The 12187-nt window shown below is 51.2% G+C and overlaps 1 protein-coding gene across 1 annotated transcript in view; it reads left to right on the top strand.

Moving 5' to 3' along the window:
* LOC119958521 (receptor tyrosine-protein kinase erbB-4-like) overlaps nt 1-12187 on the top strand; it is a 1233387-nt gene that overhangs the window by 745639 nt on the left and 475561 nt on the right. The window lies entirely within an intron of this gene.

Here is a 12187-nt window from a genome sequence, read left to right as displayed (position 1 = left end):
CCACTGTGTTGTGTGTGTGTGTTTACACAGAGCAGCCACTGTGTTGTGTGTGTGTGTTTACACAGAGCAGCCACTGTCTTGTGTGTGTGTGTTTGCACGGAGCAGTCTCTGTATTGTGTGTGTTTTTGCACGGAGCAGTCTCTGTTGTGTGTGTGTTTGCACTGAGCAGCCTCTGTGTGTGTGTTTGCACGGAGCAGTCTGTGTGTGTGTGTGTGTGTGTGTGTGTTTGCACGGAGCAGTCTCTGTGTTGTGTGTGTGTTTGCACTGAGCAGCCTCTGTGTTGTGTGTGTTTGCACGGAGCAGTCTTTGTGTGTGTGTGTTTGCACTGAGCAGCCTCTGTGTTGTGTGTGTTTGCACGGAGCAGTCTTTGTGTGTGTGTGTGTGTTTGCACGGAGCAGTCTTTGTGTGTGTGTGTGTGTGTTTGCACGGAGCAGTCTTTGTGTGTGTGTGTTTGCACTGAGCAGCCTCTGTGTTGTGTGTGTTTGCACGGAGCAGTCTTTGTGTGTGTGTGTGTGTGTGTGTGTTTGCACTGAGCAGCCTCTGTGTTGTGTGTGTTTGCACGGAGCAGTCTTTGTGTGTGTGTGTGTGTTTGCACGGAGCAGTCTTTGTGTGTGTGTGTGTGTGTGTTTGCACTGAGCAGCCTCTGTGTTGTGTGTGTTTGCACGGATCAGTCTCTGTATGTGTGTGTGTGTGTTTGCACTGAGCAGCCTCTGTTGTGTTGTGTGTGTTTACACTGAGCAGCCTCTTAGTTGTGTGCGTGTTTACACTGAGCAGACTCTTAGTTGTGTGCGTGTTTACACTGAGCAGCCTCTTAGTTGTGTGCGTGTTTACACTGAGCAGCCTCTGTGTTGTGTGTGTGTGTTTACACTGAGCAGCCTCTGTGTTGTGTGCGTGTGTTTACACAGAGCAGCCACTGTGTTGTGTGTGTGTGTTTACACAGAGCAGCCACTGTGTTGTGTGTGTGTGTTTACACAGAGCAGTCTCTGTGTGTGTGTGTGTGTGTGTGTGTGTTTGCATGGAGCAGTCTCTGTATTGTGTGTGTTTTTGCACGGAGCAGTCTCTGTTGTGTGTGTGTTTGCACTGAGCAGCCTCTGTGTTTGTGTTTGCACGGAGCAGTCTCTGTGTGTGTGTGTGTGTGTGTGTTTGTTTGCACGGAGCAGTCTCTGTGTGTGTGTGTGTGTGTTTGCACGGAGCAGCCTCTGTGTTGTGTGTGTGTTTGCACTGAGCAGCCTCTGTGTTGTGTGTGTTTGCACGGAGCAGTCTGTGTGTGTGTGTGTTTGCACTGAGCAGCCTCTGTGTTGTGTGTGTTTGCACGGAGCAGTCTCTGTATGTGTGTGTGTGTGTGTTTGCACTGAGCAGCCTCTGTGTTGTGTGTGTGTGTGTTTACACAGAGCAGCCACTGTGTTGTGTGTGTGTGTTTACACAGAGCAGCCACTGTGTTGTGTGTGTGTGTTTACACAGAGCAGCCACTGTGTTGTGTGTGTGTTTGCACTGAGCAGCCTCTGTGTTGTGTGTGTTTGCACGGAGCAGTCTTTGTGTGTGTGTGTGTGCGTGCACGGAGCAGTCTGTGTGTGTGTGTTTGCACAGAGCAGCCTCTGTGTTGTGTGTGTGTGTTTGCACGGAGGAGCCTCTGTGTTGTGTGTGTGTTTGCACAGAGCAGCCTGTGTGTGTGTGTGTTTGCACTGAGCAGCCTCTGTGTTGTGTGTGTGTGTGTTTACACAGAGCAGCCACTGTGTTGTGTGTGTGTGTTTACACAGAGCAGCCACTGTGTTGTGTGTGTGTTTACACAGAGCAGCCACTGTGTTGTGTGTGTGTGTGCGCACTGAGCAGACTCTGTGTTTTGTGTGTGTGTGTGTGTGTGTGTTTGCACGGAGCAGTCTCTGTTGTGTGTGTGTTTGCACGGAGCAGTCTCTGTTGTGTGTGTGTGTTTGCACTGAGCAGCCTCTGTTGTGTTGTGTGTGTTTACACTGAGCAGCCTCTTAGTTGTGTGCGTGTTTACACTGAGCAGCCTCTTAGTTGTGTGCGTGTTTACACTGAGCAGCCTCTTAGTTGTGTGCGTGTTTACACTGAGCAGCCTCTTAGTTGTGTGCGTGTTTACACTGAGCAGCCTCTTAGTTGTGTGTGTGTGTGTTTACACTGAGCAGCCTCTTAGTTGTGTGCGTGTGTTTACACAGAGCAGCCACTGTGTTGTGTGTGTGTGTTTACACAGAGCAGCCACTGTGTTGTGTGTGTGTGTTTACACAGAGCAGCCACTGTCTTGTGTGTGTGTGTTTGCACGGAGCAGTCTCTGTATTGTGTGTGTTTTTGCACGGAGCAGTCTCTGTTGTGTGTGTGTTTGCACTGAGCAGCCTCTGTGTGTGTGTTTGCACGGAGCAGTCTCTGTGTGTGTGTGTGTGTGTGTGTTTGCACGGAGCAGTCTCTGTGTTGTGTGTGTGTTTGCACTGAGCAGCCTCTGTGTTGTGTGTGTTTGCACGGAGCAGTCTTTGTGTGTGTGTGTTTGCACTGAGCAGCCTCTGTGTTGTGTGTGTTTGCACGGAGCAGTCTTTGTGTGTGTGTGTGTGTTTGCACGGAGCAGTCTTTGTGTGTGTGTGTGTGTGTTTGCACTGAGCAGCCTCTGTGTTGTGTGTGTTTGCACGGATCAGTCTCTGTATGTGTGTGTGTGTGTTTGCACTGAGCAGCCTCTGTTGTGTTGTGTGTGTTTACACTGAGCAGCCTCTTAGTTGTGTGCGTGTTTACACTGAGCAGACTCTTAGTTGTGTGCGTGTTTACACTGAGCAGCCTCTTAGTTGTGTGCGTGTTTACACTGAGCAGCCTCTGTGTTGTGTGTGTGTGTTTACACTGAGCAGCCTCTGTGTTGTGTGCGTGTGTTTACACAGAGCAGCCACTGTGTTGTGTGTGTGTGTTTACAGAGAGCAGCCACTGTGTTGTGTGTGTGTGTTTATACAGAGCAGTCTCTGTGTGTGTGTGTGTGTGTGTGTGTTTGCACGGAGCAGTCTCTGTATTGTGTGTGTTTTTGCACGGAGCAGTCTCTGTTGTGTGTGTGTTTGCACTGAGCAGCCTCTGTGTTTGTGTTTGCACGGAGCAGTCTCTGTGTGTGTGTGTGTGTGTGTGTTTGTTTGCACGGAGCAGTCTCTGTGTGTGTGTGTGTGTGTTTGCACGGAGCAGCCTCTGTGTTGTGTGTGTGTTTGCACTGAGCAGCCTCTGTGTTGTGTGTGTTTGCACGGAGCAGTCTGTGTGTGTGTGTGTTTGCACTGAGCAGCCTCTGTGTTGTGTGTGTTTGCACGGAGCAGTCTCTGTATGTGTGTGTGTGTGTGTTTGCACTGAGCAGCCTCTGTGTTGTGTGTGTGTGTGTTTACACAGAGCAGCCACTGTGTTGTGTGTGTGTGTTTACACAGAGCAGCCACTGTGTTGTGTGTGTGTGTTTACACAGAGCAGCCACTGTGTTGTGTGTGTGTTTGCACTGAGCAGCCTCTGTGTTGTGTGTGTTTGCACGGAGCAGTCTTTGTGTGTGTGTGTGTGTGCGTGCACGGAGCAGTCTGTGTGTGTGTGTTTGCACAGAGCAGCCTCTGTGTTGTGTGTGTGTGTTTGCACGGAGGAGCCTCTGTGTTGTGTGTGTGTTTGCACAGAGCAGCCTGTGTGTGTGTGTGTGTTTGCACTGAGCAGCCTCTGTGTTGTGTGTGTGTGTGTTTACACAGAGCAGCCACTGTGTTGTGTGTGTGTGTTTACACAGAGCAGCCACTGTGTTGTGTGTGTGTTTACACAGAGCAGCCACTGTGTTGTGTGTGTGTGTTTGCACGGAGCAGTCTCTGTATTGTGTGTGTGTTTGCACTGAGCAGCCTCTGTGTGTGTGTGTGTTTGCACGGAGCAGTCTGTGTGTGTGTGTGTGTGTTTGCACGGAGCAGTCTCTGTGTTGTGTGTGTGTTTGCACTGAGCAGCCTCTGTGTTGTGTGTGTGTGTTTGCACGGAGCAGTCTCTGTGTTGTGTGTGTGTTTGCACTGAGCAGCCTCTGTGTTGTGTGTGTTTGCACGGAGCAGTCTCTGTGTGTGTGTGTGTGTGTGTGTGTTTGCACGGAGCAGTCTCTCTGTGTGTGTGTGTGTTTGCACTGAGCAGCCTCTGTGCTGTGTGTGTTTGCACGGAGCAGTGTCTGTGTGTGTGTGTGTGTGTGTGTTTGCAATGAGCAGCCTCTGTGGTGTTTGTGTGTTTGTGTTTGCAATGAGCAGCCTCTGTGTTGTGTGTGTGTTTGTGTTTGCAATGAGCAGCCTCTGTGTTGTGTGTGTGCAATGAGCAGCCTCTGTATTGTGTGTGTGTGTTTGCACAGAGCAGTCTCTGTGTTGTATGTGTGTGTTTGCACGGAGCAGTCTCTGTGTTGTGTGTGTGTTTGCACTGAGCAGCCTCTGTGTTGTGTGTGTTTGCATGGAGCAGTCTCTGTGTGTGTGTGTGTGCGTGCACGGAGCAGTCTGTGTGTGTGTGTGTGTGTGTGTTTGCACAGAGCAGTCTCTGTGTTGTATGTGTGTGTTTGCACGGAGCAGTCTCTGTGTTGTGTGTGTGTTTGCACTGAGCAGCCTCTGTGTTGTGTGTGTTTGCATGGAGCAGTCTCTGTGTGTGTGTGTGTGCGTGCACGGAGCAGTCTGTGTGTGTGTGTTTGCACAGAGCAGCCTCTGTGTTGTGTGTGTGTGTTTGCACGGAGCAGCCTCTGTGTTGTGTGTGTGTTTGCACGGAGCAGCCTCTGTGTTGTGTGTGTGTTTGCACGGAGCAGCCTGTGTGTGTGTGTGTGTTTGCACTGAACAGCCTCTCTGTGTGTGTGTGTGTGTGCACGGAGCAGCCACTGTGTTGTGTGTGTGAGTTTGCACGGAGCAGCAGCTGTGTTGTGTGTGTGTGTGTTTGCACGGAGCAGTCTCTGTGTGTGTGTGTGTGTGTGTGTGTTTGCACGGAGCAGTCTCTGTGTGTGTGTATGTGTGTGTGTTTGCACGGAGCAGTCTCTGTGTGTGTGTGTGTGTGTTTGCACGGAGCAGTCTCTGTGTGTGTGTGTGTGTGTGTGTGTGTGTTTGCACGGAGCAGTCTGTGTGTGTGTGTGTGTGTTTGCACGGAGCAGTCTCTGTGTTGTGTGTGTGTTTGCCCTGAGCAGCCTCTGTGTTGTGTGTGTGTGTTTGCACGGAGCAGTCTCTGTGTTGTGTGTGTGTTTGCATTGAGCAGCCTCTGTGTTGTGTGTGTTTGCACGGAGCAGTCTCTGTGTGTGTGTGTGTGTGTGTGTGTTTGCACGGAGCAGTCTCTCTGTGTGTGTGTGTGTGTGTTTGCACTGAGCAGCCTCTGTGTTGTGTGTGTTTGCACGGAGCAGTCTGTGTGTGTGTGTGTGTGTGTGTTTGCACTGAGCAGCCTTTGTGTTGTGTGTGTGTTTGTGTTTGCAATGAGCAGCCTCTGTGTTGTGTGTGTGTTTGTGTTTGCAATAAGCAGCCTCTGTGTTGTGTGTGTGCAATGAGCAGCCTCTGTATTGTGTGTGTGTGTTTGCACAGAGCAGTCTCTGTGTTGTGTGTGTGTGTTTGCATGGAGCAGTCTCTGTGTTGTGTGTGTGTGTTTGCACGGAGCAGCCTCTGAGTTGTGTGTGTGTTTGCATGGAGCAGCCTCTGTGTTGTGTGTGTGTGTGTTTGCACGGAGCAGCCTCTGATTTGTGTGTGTGTTTGCACGGAGCAGTCTCTGTGTTGTGTGTGTGTTTGCACGGAGCAGCCTCTGTGTTTTGTATGTGTTTGCACGGAGCAGTCTCTGTGTTGTGTGTGTGTGTTTGCACGGAGCAGTCTCTGTGTTCTGTGTATGTGTTTGCACTGGGCAGCCTCTGTGTTGTGTGTGTGTGCGTGCACGGAGCAGTCTGTGTGTGTGTGTTTGCACAGAGCAGCCTCTGTGTTGTGTGTGTGTGTTTGCACGGAGCAGCCTCTGTGTTGTGTGTGTGTGTTTGCACGGAGCAGCCTGTGTGTGTGTGTGTGTGTGTGTGTGCACGGAGCAGCCACTGTGTTGTGTGTGAGAGTTTGCACGGAGCAGCAACTGTGTTGTGTGTGTGTGTTTGCACGGAGCAGTCTCTGTGTGTGTGTGTGTGTGTGTGTGTTTGCACGGAGCAGTCTCTGTGTGTGTGTGTGTGTGTGTGTTTGCACGGAGCAGTCTGTGTGTGTGTGTGTGTGTGTGTTTGCACGGAGCAGTCTGTGTGTGTGTGTGTTTGCACTGAGCAGCCTTTGTGTTGTGTGTGTTTGCACGGAGCAGCCTCTGTGTTGTGTGTGTGTTTACACTGAGCAGCCTCTGTGTTTTGTGTGTGTTTGCACGGAGCAGCCTCTGTGTTTTGTGTGTGTTTGCACGGAGCAGTCTCTGTGTTGTGTGTGTATTTGCACGGAGCAGTCTCTGTGTTGTGTGTGTGTGTGTGTGCAATGAGCAGCCTCTGTGTTGTGTGTGTGTGTGTGTGTGTGTGCAATGAGCAGCCTCTGTGTTGTGTGTGTGTTTGTGTTTGCACTGAGCAGCCTCTGTGTTGTGTGTGTGTTTGCATGGAGCAGCCTCTGTGTTGTGTGTGTTTGCACGGAGCAGCCTCTGTGTTGTGTGTGTGCAATGAGCAGCCTCTGTATTGTGTGTGTGTGTTTGCACAGAGCAGTCTCTGTGTTGTGTGTGTGTGTTTGCACGGAGCAGCCTCTGTGTTGTGTGTGTTTGCACGGAGCAGCCTCTGTGTTGTGTGTGTGCAATGAGCAGCCTCTGTATTGTGTGTGTGTGTTTGCACAGAGCAGTCTCTGTGTTGTGTGTGTGTGTTTGCACGGAGCAGCCTCTGTGTTGTGTGTGTGTGTGTGTTTGCACGGAGCAGCCTCTGATTTGTGTGTGTGTTTGCACGGAGCAGTCTCTGTGTTGTGTGTGTGTTTGCACGGAGCAGCCTCTGTGTTTTGTGTGTGTTTGCACGGAGCAGTCTCTGTGTTGTGTGTGTGTGTTTGCACGGAGCAGTCTCTGTGTTGTGTGTATGTGTTTGCACTGGGCAGCCTCTGTGTTGTGTGTGTGTGCGTGCACGGAGCAGTCTGTGTGTGTGTGTTTGCACAGAGCAGCCTCTGTGTTGTGTGTGTGTGTTTGCACGGAGCAGCCTCTGTGTTGTGTGTGTGTGTTTGCACGGAGCAGCCTCTGTGTTGTGTGTGTGTGTGTTTGCACGGAGCAGCCTGTGTGTGTGTGTGTGTTTGCACTGAACAGCCTCTGTGTGTGTGTGTGTGTGTGTGCACGGAGCAGCCACTGTGTTGTGTGTGAGAGTTTGCACGGAGCAGCAACTGTGTTGTGTGTGTGTGTTTGCAGGGAGCAGTCTCTGTGTGTGTGTGTGTGTGTGTGTGTGTTTGCACGGAGCAGTCTCTGTGTGTGTGTATGTGTGTGTGTTTGCACGGAGCAGTCTCTGTGTGTGTGTATGTGTGTGTGTTTGCACGGAGCAGTCTCTGTGTGTGTGTGTGTGTGTGTGTGTGTGTTTGCACGGAGCAGTCTCTGTGTGTGTGTGTGTGTGTGTGTTTGCACAGAGCAGTCTGTGTGTGTGTGTGTTTGCACGGAGCAGTGTCTGTGTGTGTGTGTGTGTGTGTGTTTGCACGGAGCAGTCTGTGTGTGTGTTTGTTTACACTGAGCAGCCTTTGTGTTGTGTGTGTTTGCACGGAGCAGCCTCTGTGTTGTGTGTGTGTTTGCACGGAGCAGCCTCTGTGTTTTGTGTGTGTTTGCACGGAGCAGTCTCTGTGTTGTGTGTGTGTGTGTGCAATGAGCAGCCTCTGTGTTGTGTGTGTGTGTGTGTGCAATGAGCAGCCTCTGTGTTGTGTGTGTGTTTGTGTTTGCACTGAGCAGCCTCTGTGTTGTGTGTGTGTTTGCACGGAGCAATCTCTGTGTTGTGTGTGTGTGTTTGCACGGAGCAGCCTCTGTGTTGTGTGTGTGCGTGCACGGAGCAGCCTCTGTGTTGTGTGTGTGTTTGCACGGAGCAGCCTCTGTGTTGTGTGTGTGTTTGCACGGAGCAGCCTCTGTGTTGTGTGTGTGTTTGCACGGAGCAGCCTCTGTGTTGTGTGTGTGTGTTTGCACGGAGCAGCCTCTGTGTTGTGTGTGTGCGTGCACGGAGCAGCCTCTGTGTTGTGTGTGTGTTTGCACGGAGCAGCCTCTGTGTTGTGTGTGTGTTTGCACGGAGCAGTCTCTGTGTTGTGTGTGTGTGTGTGCAATGAGCAGCCTCTGTGTTGTGTGTGTGTGTGTGTGTGCAATGAGCAGCCTCTGTGTTGTGTGTGTGTTTGTGTTTGCACTGAGCAGCCTCTGTGTTGTGTGTGTGTTTGCACGGAGCAATCTCTGTGTTGTGTGTGTGTGTTTGCACGGAGCAGTCTCTGTGTGTGTGTGTGTGTGTGTGTGTGTGTTTGCACGGAGCAGTCTGTGTGTGTGTGTGTGTGTTTGCACGGAGCAGTCTCTGTGTTGTGTGTGTGTTTGCACTGAGCAGCCTCTGTGTTGTGTGTGTGTGTTTGCACGGAGCAGTCTCTGTGTTGTGTGTGTGTTTGCACTGAGCAGCCTCTGTGTTGTGTGTGTTTGCACGGAGCAGTCTCTGTGTGTGTGTGTGTGTGTGTGTGTTTGCACGGAGCAGTCTCTCTGTGTGTGTGTGTGTTTGCACTGAGCAGCCTCTGTGCTGTGTGTGTTTGCACGGAGCAGTGTCTGTGTGTGTGTGTGTGTGTGTGTTTGCAATGAGCAGCCTCTGTGGTGTTTGTGTGTTTGTGTTTGCAATGAGCAGCCTCTGTGTTGTGTGTGTGTTTGTGTTTGCAATGAGCAGCCTCTGTGTTGTGTGTGTGCAATGAGCAGCCTCTGTATTGTGTGTGTGTGTTTGCACAGAGCAGTCTCTGTGTTGTATGTGTGTGTTTGCACGGAGCAGTCTCTGTGTTGTGTGTGTGTTTGCACTGAGCAGCCTCTGTGTTGTGTGTGTTTGCATGGAGCAGTCTCTGTGTGTGTGTGTGTGCGTGCACGGAGCAGTCTGTGTGTGTGTGTGTGTGTGTGTGTTTGCACAGAGCAGTCTCTGTGTTGTATGTGTGTGTTTGCACGGAGCAGTCTCTGTGTTGTGTGTGTGTTTGCACTGAGCAGCCTCTGTGTTGTGTGTGTTTGCATGGAGCAGTCTCTGTGTGTGTGTGTGTGCGTGCACGGAGCAGTCTGTGTGTGTGTGTTTGCACAGAGCAGCCTCTGTGTTGTGTGTGTGTGTTTGCACGGAGCAGCCTCTGTGTTGTGTGTGTGTTTGCACGGAGCAGCCTCTGTGTTGTGTGTGTGTTTGCACGGAGCAGCCTGTGTGTGTGTGTGTGTTTGCACTGAACAGCCTCTCTGTGTGTGTGTGTGTGTGCACGGAGCAGCCACTGTGTTGTGTGTGTGAGTTTGCACGGAGCAGCAGCTGTGTTGTGTGTGTGTGTGTTTGCACGGAGCAGTCTCTGTGTGTGTGTGTGTGTGTTTGCACGGAGCAGTCTCTGTGTGTGTGTATGTGTGTGTGTTTGCACGGAGCAGTCTCTGTGTGTGTGTGTGTGTGTTTGCACGGAGCAGTCTCTGTGTGTGTGTGTGTGTGTGTGTGTTTGCACGGAGCAGTCTGTGTGTGTGTGTGTGTGTGTTTGCACGGAGCAGTCTCTGTGTTGTGTGTGTGTTTGCCCTGAGCAGCCTCTGTGTTGTGTGTGTGTGTTTGCACGGAGCAGTCTCTGTGTTGTGTGTGTGTTTGCATTGAGCAGCCTCTGTGTTGTGTGTGTTTGCACGGAGCAGTCTCTGTGTGTGTGTGTGTGTGTGTGTGTTTGCACGGAGCAGTCTCTCTGTGTGTGTGTGTGTGTGTTTGCACTGAGCAGCCTCTGTGTTGTGTGTGTTTGCACGGAGCAGTCTGTGTGTGTGTGTGTGTGTGTGTTTGCACTGAGCAGCCTTTGTGTTGTGTGTGTGTTTGTGTTTGCAATGAGCAGCCTCTGTGTTGTGTGTGTGTTTGTGTTTGCAATAAGCAGCCTCTGTGTTGTGTGTGTGCAATGAGCAGCCTCTGTATTGTGTGTGTGTGTTTGCACAGAGCAGTCTCTGTGTTGTGTGTGTGTGTTTGCATGGAGCAGTCTCTGTGTTGTGTGTGTGTGTTTGCACGGAGCAGCCTCTGAGTTGTGTGTGTGTTTGCATGGAGCAGCCTCTGTGTTGTGTGTGTGTGTGTTTGCACGGAGCAGCCTCTGATTTGTGTGTGTGTTTGCACGGAGCAGTCTCTGTGTTGTGTGTGTGTTTGCACGGAGCAGCCTCTGTGTTTTGTATGTGTTTGCACGGAGCAGTCTCTGTGTTGTGTGTGTGTGTTTGCACGGAGCAGTCTCTGTGTTCTGTGTATGTGTTTGCACTGGGCAGCCTCTGTGTTGTGTGTGTGTGCGTGCACGGAGCAGTCTGTGTGTGTGTGTTTGCACAGAGCAGCCTCTGTGTTGTGTGTGTGTGTTTGCACGGAGCAGCCTCTGTGTTGTGTGTGTGTGTTTGCACGGAGCAGCCTGTGTGTGTGTGTGTGTGTGTGTGTGTGCACGGAGCAGCCACTGTGTTGTGTGTGAGAGTTTGCACGGAGCAGCAACTGTGTTGTGTGTGTGTGTTTGCACGGAGCAGTCTCTGTGTGTGTGTGTGTGTGTGTGTGTGTTTGCACGGAGCAGTCTCTGTGTGTGTGTGTGTGTGTGTGTTTGCACGGAGCAGTCTGTGTGTGTGTGTGTGTGTGTGTTTGCACGGAGCAGTCTGTGTGTGTGTGTGTTTGCACTGAGCAGCCTTTGTGTTGTGTGTGTTTGCACGGAGCAGCCTCTGTGTTGTGTGTGTGTTTACACTGAGCAGCCTCTGTGTTTTGTGTGTGTTTGCACGGAGCAGCCTCTGTGTTTTGTGTGTGTTTGCACGGAGCAGTCTCTGTGTTGTGTGTGTATTTGCACGGAGCAGTCTCTGTGTTGTGTGTGTGTGTGTGTGCAATGAGCAGCCTCTGTGTTGTGTGTGTGTGTGTGTGTGTGTGCAATGAGCAGCCTCTGTGTTGTGTGTGTGTTTGTGTTTGCACTGAGCAGCCTCTGTGTTGTGTGTGTGTTTGCATGGAGCAGCCTCTGTGTTGTGTGTGTTTGCACGGAGCAGCCTCTGTGTTGTGTGTGTGCAATGAGCAGCCTCTGTATTGTGTGTGTGTGTTTGCACAGAGCAGTCTCTGTGTTGTGTGTGTGTGTTTGCACGGAGCAGCCTCTGTGTTGTGTGTGTTTGCACGGAGCAGCCTCTGTGTTGTGTGTGTGCAATGAGCAGCCTCTGTATTGTGTGTGTGTGTTTGCACAGAGCAGTCTCTGTGTTGTGTGTGTGTGTTTGCACGGAGCAGCCTCTGTGTTGTGTGTGTGTGTGTGTTTGCACGGAGCAGCCTCTGATTTGTGTGTGTGTTTGCACGGAGCAGTCTCTGTGTTGTGTGTGTGTTTGCACGGAGCAGCCTCTGTGTTTTGTGTGTGTTTGCACGGAGCAGTCTCTGTGTTGTGTGTGTGTGTTTGCACGGAGCAGTCTCTGTGTTGTGTGTATGTGTTTGCACTGGGCAGCCTCTGTGTTGTGTGTGTGTGCGTGCACGGAGCAGTCTGTGTGTGTGTGTTTGCACAGAGCAGCCTCTGTGTTGTGTGTGTGTGTTTGCACGGAGCAGCCTCTGTGTTGTGTGTGTGTGTTTGCACGGAGCAGCCTCTGTGTTGTGTGTGTGTGTGTTTGCACGGAGCAGCCTGTGTGTGTGTGTGTGTTTGCACTGAACAGCCTCTGTGTGTGTGTGTGTGTGTGTGTGTGCACGGAGCAGCCACTGTGTTGTGTGTGAGAGTTTGCACGGAGCAGCAACTGTGTTGTGTGTGTGTGTTTGCAGGGAGCAGTCTCTGTGTGTGTGTGTGTGTGTGTGTGTGTGTTTGCACGGAGCAGTCTCTGTGTGTGTGTATGTGTGTGTGTTTGCACGGAGCAGTCTCTGTGTGTGTGTATGTGTGTGTGTTTGCACGGAGCAGTCTCTGTGTGTGTGTGTGTGTGTGTGTGTTTGCACGGAGCAGTCTCTGTGTGTGTGTGTGTGTGTGTTTGCACAGAGCAGTCTGTGTGTGTGTGTGTGTTTGCACGGAGCAGTGTCTGTGTGTGTGTGTGTGTGTGTGTTTGCACGGAGCAGTCTGTGTGTGTGTTTGTTTACACTGAGCAGCCTTTGTGTTGTGTGTGTTTGCACGGAGCAGCCTCTGTGTTGTGTGTGTGTTTG

This window comes from Scyliorhinus canicula, chromosome 2 (assembly GCF_902713615.1).
Source record: "Scyliorhinus canicula chromosome 2, sScyCan1.1, whole genome shotgun sequence".
NCBI classification, from domain to species: Eukaryota; Metazoa; Chordata; class Chondrichthyes; order Carcharhiniformes; family Scyliorhinidae; genus Scyliorhinus; species Scyliorhinus canicula.
The sequence above is the reverse complement of the archived record's forward strand: the minus strand, read 5'-3'. Positions and strand labels throughout refer to the sequence as shown.